Here is a 10,457-nt window from a genome sequence, read left to right as displayed (position 1 = left end):
TTATTTATTCAAAGGTATCAATGAATAAACCCTTTGTTGCAATATTACAACATTAAAACCTTTATTTTGTATATATGAATATATTATAAATCTCTAATAATCTAGATTCTTTAGCAGATGTATTATTTATGTAAACGGTACAAGTTATATCTCTCTTAGTTTCAACGCCTTTTCTCTGTGACATTTAACTTTTTTGGGGATAATGGTTAAATAGTTTGAATAATTGAGTCAACACAACAAGAGAAAGAAATTTTCACGAAGATAGATATCTTTTCGTATAGAAACCATTTATTAAACAAGAAATAGCACCCCCAACAAATTAAAAACATAAATTATAGCATTTTCGTACAACTTAACAAATTATTTTAATAAATGTGTTATGTTAAAATAAATTTTTAAAACCTCTTATTTTTCCAAGGAAAGCGTTGTTTTCTGTTTTTTACATCAATAAATATAGAATATATGCGTAAGATTGTCAGAAAAACCGGGATTTTTTTTGTAAATTTTTTGAAAATCGATTTGTATATTTCTTGTTTCATTTAGAAAACCCAATTATATAGATAAGAAATCGTATTAACTTAATTTTTTTCGGATGTTCGTTCTAATACAAAATTAAAGAAGCATTTTTAGGCATTATATGTTTTTATACTTATTTAAATTCATAGATTTTATTCTATTCAAACATATTTATTATAAAAAAACCAATCAAGGCATTTTAATCAAATATTTTACACACGAAAAAAGAAAATTTACAAGTTTTTATGAATCAAAAACAAGAAATATTTGAAAATATGGTCAAAGGAATAATTACGCGATTAGATATATTTTAAATTTTCTGTAATAAAAAAATATAAAAGGCCTTAAATATATACTATTTTGTATTTTATTTAAAAACGCAACCTTTTTGTCTTTTAACCCAGACATTCAGCATAAACAAAAAATAAAGAATTTTTAAATCTATAAATCAAAAATATTATTCCAGATTTGTAGTATACGCATAAAAAATATATAAATAGGATACAAAATGATCCTAAGTATTTTGCGGGAAATAACAGCACATTAAAAAAATCTACAGATTTTTTTTATAAATAAATATTAATCAGAAGCCGCGATTAATATACTTTTACTGCATATCGAGATACAATATATGTGGTTCTATGACTACAAATAAATACATAATGTGCTAACTTAAGCTTATAGAACTTATAATATAATACATAAATTTAATTTCATACTTTTATACAAAATAAAATCGTAAAAAATATACGGCCCTGTTTTTTTTTTACCAAAAAGTGTTTATAATTACAGTTTAAGCAGCTATATTAACTCCAAAAACATGACTACATCGAAAGATCAATTTATATTTGCACAAAATTCTGAAATAAACGAATATAATAATTTAGATACATAGTTCTGTGACTTTGTGTGGTATTTAATACCCTAGTGTTTAGTCCTTTCCTCATGTAAAAAAATCCGAAGCCATAATATATCAATTCCAAAGCGTCGATATTCGTGACAGATTTTCCTCGAAAATTAAGAAAATATGAGCACCAATATACTTAAGTAAGATAAGTGTGCTTTTTTGAATTTTTACGAGCCTAAAATTGTTTTAATTGATGTACGTAGTGGAATTTACATATCATGGCTTAAAATTTTTTTTTATTATGATAAAGTGATCCTGACTGTATCTATTTCGTTTTTAATTAATTTATATTTTTGCGCTTCATAAATATATTATTTTAATCTTTAAACAGATCCTTTTTTTTGAATAACTATAGGTTTTATCATATTTTTTATAAAAATTATGAAATTTAATAAAAAATATCATCTTAAGCTGGTATTAAAAAAATTATAATCGAATTTACTTTATTTATGTTTTACTTCTATTACTTTTTAGAAAGTTAGCTTTATACTTATAGGAACTATTGCTTAACTGATGCGTCTCTCTGTGGAACTCCCCCAGCACTTCTTGTCACCCATAATCACCGTGGATTGGGCCCTTTCTCATAGGCGGCAGTCATTATGTGAGGGAATGAGATTCTGTCTACTGTTCATCGTTAAGAGCTACAAGCTACAGCCACATATCACTTACCTATATCCTTGCTGAGCGGTGTGGGATCTTTTTCATTCTGGAGGCACAGTTCAACCGCTTACACAGCAACCTCTTATTTCTCATGGCTTGTCAATGCTTTATGGTTTATCTTTTACTGTTAACTGGCCCTCCCTTGGGTATTTTTTTTTAGAGTAAATTCGCTTCGGAAATTAGTGGGGTGGGTGAAAGTGGAACCCTACACCCCTCGCACTGGGGTCCGACTTGTAAACCACTCAACCATACCACCCAGCTGGTATTATAATAATTTTTATAATTATTTATAAAGTCTGTCTAGATTTACCGATATATAAAAATTATTTTCTGTGAGTTTTAGCTGAAATTTGTAGTTTGAATAATATAAATTAAAAGGGACAATTGTGTCGATAATTTGATTAAAAATCCTTCATCAAGCAATATATATATACACGCATGACATTCATATTAATCAGAAATTTGCATCTGATTTTTACGACTCTTATCATCATTCTGATCATTTAAAAATGAAAAACCACATTTGAAAGTTTATTTTAAAAAAAAATTCCCTTTTATTTTTATCAAGTAGATAAATAAAATATGCAATTAAAGGATCGTATTTTTTATACGATTTTATTAAAAAAAATAAAATTGACGATTTGTGCTCAATTTGATTGTTTTAGAATTATAATTCAATATAAAAATATATAAAAACACTTGTATATTAGATTTTATAAATATTATTGTTTTTAACATAGAAATTAAACATTTAGTTTAATTATTGATCTTTAAAATTTTATTCCTTTATTTTAATATTTTAGAATAAGTGGTGATCTTTCTTGACCCATCATATTCGTGATTTATAATTAATCAAGGTGATCATCAAATTTTCTGCAAAAATAATTATTTATTTGACCATAAATAAACTTTTTGCGAAAATGTTATTTTATATTTTTTTATATGCTGTGAATGGGACAAAAAGATATGATGATTCCGAAGCGGGACAAAGCTCTTTAAAAATAAGAGCGAAAAATTTAATATTCAAATGTATACCTAGAAATAGATTAAATGATTTGGAAAAAAAAGAATATATGTCTAAAATTCGTCCAAATTTGAAGTCTAGCCGTCTGAATAAAGAGAAGTACTACAAAGACTTAGATAATCGCGAAACATATCAGTCAAGAGATGGTGGTGAGTTGATATCTACACTATGTGTTAGGCGCATTGGGTTCGAATGCGGCAACAACTTGCAAAGACATGTTATTCAACTCTACACTATAACAACGATGAAAGAATACAGACGCCAAGGATATGCTAGAAATCTTATTAACAAAGCTGTAAATCATAGGGTTAAGTTTATAAAACATATGCAAAAGGAAATAGACAACAAGAATCTGAAAGACAAGATCTACATGAATAATAATCCAATCGGCAATAAATTTGTTGATTCTAAAGAAATAACTAAATATACTAAAAATGCGAATTTATACAAAGAGTATTTTAATTCATCGGAAATTTTTATAAACATAACTCTTGATCCAAGAGATGAAATGATGGCCGCAAATTATGCTTTTTGTGTATCCCTAGGATTTGAAATGGGCGCACTTGTTGTAAATATATTTAGAGGCTTTACGTGGCGAAACCAAAATATATGAAATAAGAAATGCCGCCCGGAATATTGAAAAAAACATAAGTAAGGGATACATATTCACAGTATTTTGTAGGTATGAAGTCTTCAAGAATATAAAAATGGACATGAAAACGCGGACTGAAGTGATTGAAGAAGGCAGAAAACTGTATGATAATTTGTGCACTAGATTACGCCAATCAAATAAAAAGATTATTTAATCATAAATATATTCTTGGACATTTAAAAACCAGGGACAAGTTCGACTATAAAATACCGAATCACAAAAATACGATTCACAAAAAAAACATTATGTTTCCTTTAATCGATAAGTTTTTTTACTTAAAAAGATACAAATAAGAATTGTTCTTAAAAAAAGAGTTTGTTTAACTAGAATATTTCCGATCAGTTTCAGAAAATAAGGGGTATGATTTTTTAACTTAAACCTCAGATAATATTTGAACTCCGAAAAAATACCTGTAACTATCTGCTGTTGTCTTTTTATCAGGGCATAATTATATAGAAAAACTATACCTTTCTTATCTTCTGAAATAGATGTATAATTATTCTTCTATTAGCTTGACTAAAGAAAAAAATTATTTTAAAAATATATAACTAAATCAACGTTAAACGTCAATGATAAATCTATATTTTATTATAAAAAAGGTACGCTAATTAATTTGGGTCTATTTAAATAGGGAAATGAGAAATTATATCTTCAATTTGACGTAACAGTTTTATTTTGTTAATAAAATTTATTATTTACATAATTTTTACACTAAGATAACTCTGATTTACTTGGATATTGTAATTAGTATCTCTATGTTTTGAACCAATAGAAAAAATTAAAGATTAAATTCTTGAGGGTGAATAATCATACGTATACTGTGGCAAATTATTACAAAAAATAAATAAAGATATTCTTATTAATATTTAAATTTCTATAAACCTCATGTATACCTAAACCATAAAGGGGGTAACATTTTTAGATGAATAGACAAACTTCCCGTTCCATTAAATTTATTAAAATTAATATAAAAAAATGCATAAAATCGGGTGAAATTTTTGGAATATATTATGGAACTTGATGATTCATTATAATTAAATACACAAAGGTTTCTCCTTAAATTTTAATTTGTTCAAGTTAGCCTTATATAATATGAATTTAATATTATAAACAGCTTACAGGCCTTAACTATTTATTTCTTTAATATTTCTCTTTTTTCAGCTGTACATAAGCTTTTTATCGTATGATCCAACATTTTCCCATGAACTAAAGAATTTGAAGTAGCAAAATTATACTTGTGCGGGATACATAAAAGCTATGGTCATTTAATTATTATAATTATAGTCTTTCTATTTATCAGTATATATATATACTGAACCCTTCCTGAACAATCGATTAATAACGGTAATTATGTTTTTTAGTTCTATTGGGAAAAAATGATTCGTAGGTTTTCTAGGTGATTCGCTAGTGTATACAATATTCAAGGCTCAGATATCATCCATTGATTCATTTCTCGAAGAGACTTAACCTTAAAATATATAATTGTTTCATCAGCTTACAAAATGCCTTCATGCCCACCCTTATTCACCATATTGTTGGTTATGATGTTCTGATATTGATTTCTTGACCTTATTTATTAATCTGCCAGTGGATCCTAGATTTATGCCATCGTATTCCCACATAGTTCTTTGTAGGTGGCTCTTTTAATAGAAAAACAGGTATTTGAGCAAAGTTCAGGTATGTAATATAGATTTACTCTATCATATATCTAATGCAATAAATATTTTTATAACCATCACAACTATATTTTTTTTAAAGCCATTAATTGATTTTGTTGCATCTAAAATCATACAAGTTTTATTCCTAAATATTTTCTTATTTTTTAATAAGCTACCTGACTTATTTTCGCGTTTCTTTCGGAATCACTGGAATCATTTGACATTTTCAGGATTATTTAATCATCGGCGAATAAAATAAACATATGTTCCTATAAAGATTGTGTTAAACTAATATATTATATTTCGTCCTTTTGAATGTATTATTAATTAAATACCACATTTCGAATATTTAAACTTATCATTAAAATTACAGAGTAAAGCCGGAGTCAAAGAAGATACATATAAACTATTATAAAAAATGAGAGGAAATCTAGAATTTTGAATAATTATATTACTTTTTTTCATTCAATTAGAGCTTTTTGTGCTTAAACGAATCTAATCGGTACTTTTTAGCTTATACTTTAAAAAAACAGATATATATAATCATTCCATATAATACATAAATGATTGAATTCTATATAAATCCTAAATAAATACCCTTGCGAAAAAATGACAAAAACTACACAGGAATTGATCAAAATAAACTAAATATGGGTAAAAGAATGCAAATATGCTGCATAGATTACAGTCAAACCGACACGTAATTCTAATAATACGAGAGAAAATATTTTATTATAAATAATTATTATTTTACTGTGAAATGTTAGTTTAGGGAAGAATTTAGTAAAATTATCCATCCAAAAAGCCTTCTTTATGATAAAAACTGCGTTAAACGAGCAATAAAAGGATATTTATATTACGAAAAATCTTTTAAAGAGCAAAAATTCTATGATTTCTATACGAAAGGTGTTTTTTGTTAATCTCAATCAAAATTTTTTTATAGATTTACAGCCTAAGAAAATATACAGCAAGATATATATTTCATGCATAATAAACGTGCACCTAATTTTACTATATAATAAAATTTTGGTTTAAATTATAATAGTAAAGTTTTTTTGTTTATATGGAACAAACAGTCGTTTTTCTAATTTTCTATATATTAAACAGGTTTAGATTAAAAGACGTGTAGAAAGCAAAATGCTTTGAATATACTAAAATACACATATAAAGTCCAATATTTTTTGTTGGATATTGTAGTTGTGCTCGTAACATAATTAAATAATCAAATTTTATTTTTAAACTAATAATAAATCAAACTGAAACCTTTATAATTCAACAAGTTCAACATTTAATTAAACAAAAGATACAGGGGAATAAATTAATTACGTCGATTATTGAAAAAAAAACTCTTAAGAACCTTATCCTCTTCCAGTTGTTGTAGTTCTCTTTTTTGATAGTGTGATTAAATTCTTGTTAAAAATCTGAATATCGTGTTTATATCTTCCAGATCATATATAAAAACGTGTTTATGGCATACAGTGACGTTATTATAATTGAAGCTATTCAAGTTATGATTAGCCCTATTTTAATCAGCATATACTTATCTTCCGAAAACACAGTGGCATAATATTGGAATTAAAATCGAAGCTATTTTGATTGTAATATGCAAGTGTTAAACCCCATTAATATGCCTAAATGCTTCTAAAATACACAAAGAATCGGTTATAGTTGTAGGTGAACGATTCGATGCGTTTTGAATTTGAAGTTGTGAATTCTTTCATTGAATTGAACCAACGACTTTGGTTCTCACGATTGATTGTTAAATATTTCGTTATTAAAATTTTTGCAAAAAGTCGATTAGTTGCTTTTAATATTGTATTTTATCTGATTATAACAGATGAATAAATCATTTAAATAGGGCGTTGATATGAAAGATTTATATATACTGTTAAATTATGCATAAAAATTATACTAGTGTCTTCAATAAACGAATCCATCATGATAGTAATTCAGTTTCTTAATTTGGTGAAGAATTCACATAGAAAACCGCCAAGTTGAATTTTCTACAGATCTTGTATATTTATTTATGCTCATTTGATGACCACAATCATTACATTGAATCTGTCTTTAAATGAAAAGTTAAATTATCAAAAAATAGTATGATATCATAATATGTTTGCTTTTTTAAATAGTCGTTTGATCTTTCCGCAATTTTGAGTCTATAGTGTATGAAATATGTTAAATTTTGTACAATTTTTCAATATTGCCTATATTTATTTTTGGGAAAAGCTAGTATTATGCTCTTGAGGTTAAGGGATATTGGAAAATGATTCGAATACTATAGCTTTTAAATGATGTTAAAACTACAAAAAACTTTATCAATCTTATAAAAATTTTCGACGGATTAATCCATCTTTTTTTACGTGCACAGATATAAAAAATAAATTTATTTATAATTTATTATATCGAAAGTAATATATCTATCGCGATATATGTAATATAATAAACTAGAATGTTTATGGGCTTTCAAAATAAATAATTTAAAAAACCTTTAATATTTTTCTTGATAACAATTTATATTCACTTGTGTTTTTTCTACACTGAAAGAAAATCTACTTCTAAAAAATACTTCGTAAAAGAAAAAATAATATGAAATGTAGACAAAAAATGTTTTATATTATCAAAATTCTTCTTTGAAGGTTAAAGTCTATTTTTCTTGGTTTTTTTTGTATATAATTATGAAAGACTATATTTTTTTTATTTATTTACCCGTATTTATCTTTTTTTAAAGGATTTCGAATATGAATATATGAACTATTGCTTATATGATGCACTCTCGCATGTAATCCTTTATATTTTCAGTCACCATTTCGATCACTGAGATAGTCCTTTTTTATCTAGAGGTAGTTTTTATGCGACAGGTATGTGATTCTGTCTACTTTACGTTGCTGGTTATATATGCCATTACCACCACTTATCCATTACTTGTATCTTTTCTAAGTGAAAGAAGCTACATTTGAATTTTCTTGAAACTTATTGGCATCTTGACAGCAGCTTTCCATTAATTCTCTGCTTTTTCTTATTTTTTAGGTTTTACAGCCTAGTTTCAAACGATCACTTTCTATGATGTTTCTCATTTAGAGTAAATTAAAATGAATATGAGGGTGCGTTCAGATTTGAACTGAAGTCATTGGAAAGGCACCTTCTAAACCAACTGCAACACAACATCCTATGATAAACTTAAAAACTTCAATAGATAATTATAAAAAATTTTTATAGAAAATTGTATTTTATCGACTTTCATTCTATTATATTTGGAAAGAGATTTAATTTCGCAATAAACGTTATAAAATATTAGCTGATAATGACAGAATGTATAAAAGAATCATGAAATGGACCTAAGATGTAATTTGGAAAGAAAAAAAAATATTTTTTTTAATAAAATATTTCTTTGGGTGATATTATTTAATATAATAAAAAATTAAAATTTGAATTTATCTATAAATTACCTTTAGACAGTAAATTCTAAATAATAACGCCCAGTGCGTTATTAGTACCTAAAATTTTTTGAAGCTTGTAATTTTACATTGAAGCCGCATAAATTTTTGAATTTGACATAAATTTATAACGAAATAAAATAAAGTTATGGGTAATTGTAGAGTAGTGGTAGTATAATATACCAGCGAAGGAAATTAGAAAATATCGTATACCCTTCATATCACTACCGCCTGGTAAAATAGGTTCAATTTACAAACATAAAACTAGTTACGGTAAATTTATATGACCTAACGCGGGGGTACATCAGAGAGTTAAAAGTTCCTAATAGTATTAAGAGAACTCGCTGAAAAGAGGATACATACATACAAGCAAATAAATATAAATAAAATTTACTATGTCGTGAATCAAAATATTTATGCTGGGTGTTGATTTTATATTTTTTAGGTAAAGAATATGTTAGTTTTTAGTTATAATGAACACCGATTTTTTTTACTTTTACAAATTGATGTCTACTTGTTAATCTAATATAAGTAAACAGGGTCTAATTGGCTACTTTACATATTTTTTGGTCTGTTGGGTTTAATATTACTTCATTGAAACTGTATATAGTGTAGAAACTGCATTGACAATATAACGGCAACAAAAAATGCAGTAATAGAAGATATTCGTGGTTTATATAACCTTATAAATATAAGTAGAGAAAAAAAACAAAAAAAGTTAGATTTTCAGTTATTTAAGCATATTTTAAATTTATAAAAATTTTTTTCAAAATATTCTCATTCATTTCTCAACAAATAAAACACTAACCACCTGGGAAAGAAAAAAGTTGTGAAAATAACTACCATAATTATTGTTAAAAGGATATATGTTTTTTTTCAAAAATTAAATCATAATTTAATCCAGTTTACTGTTTGTTACATACAATTCGCCATGTGAGACTATAATTTTGCCCATTGCGAACACTTACAATTATTGTATATATCGTTTCCTTATATTTTGCCAAAAAAAAACGAGTGAGACACGTTTCAATAATCATATATTGTACTTCGTTCATATTTTTATACATTATAAACATTCTATATTCTTAAAAAAAGCTGATTTGGATAGATCTATTCTCTCTTAAACATTTTAATATAAAAATAATTGAATTTGGCACTATAAATTATATATTATCAAAAAAAAGACCGATGAAAGCTATTATTGTATCTTTTACATCTATTTATGGTTAAAACACTTAAATTTCACATAAAAAAGGTTTCTCTGATTAAAAAAAAACCAAGAATAAACTTTTATCTATAATTATTCATGATAATAAATATAAAAAAAACCAAAATGGGACTATTAAATGAATTAGTAATCACAATAAAAGACATTTCGATTCTGCATGAATTCTTTAAGAGAAATAAAAGAATCATGCACAAATTATATTTATTAAGGAATGACTGTAAATAACAGCATTTTTCGCGACATTTGTAAACCGTTTAAAATATATTTTATTGATATATGTCTTTAGGAATTCTCGCGCAGACTTTTAACTAAATTTTTTCAATATATCTGCCTTAAAAATATCCGCTAAAATAAATAGCAATATATAATTATACT

Source organism: Rhyacophila brunnea, unplaced genomic scaffold (genome assembly GCF_057557595.1).
Source record: "Rhyacophila brunnea isolate RB1 unplaced genomic scaffold, BYU_Rbru_1.0 scaffold_110, whole genome shotgun sequence".
Classification (NCBI taxonomy): Eukaryota; Metazoa; Arthropoda; class Insecta; order Trichoptera; family Rhyacophilidae; genus Rhyacophila; species Rhyacophila brunnea.
This window is presented reverse-complemented; position numbering follows the sequence as displayed.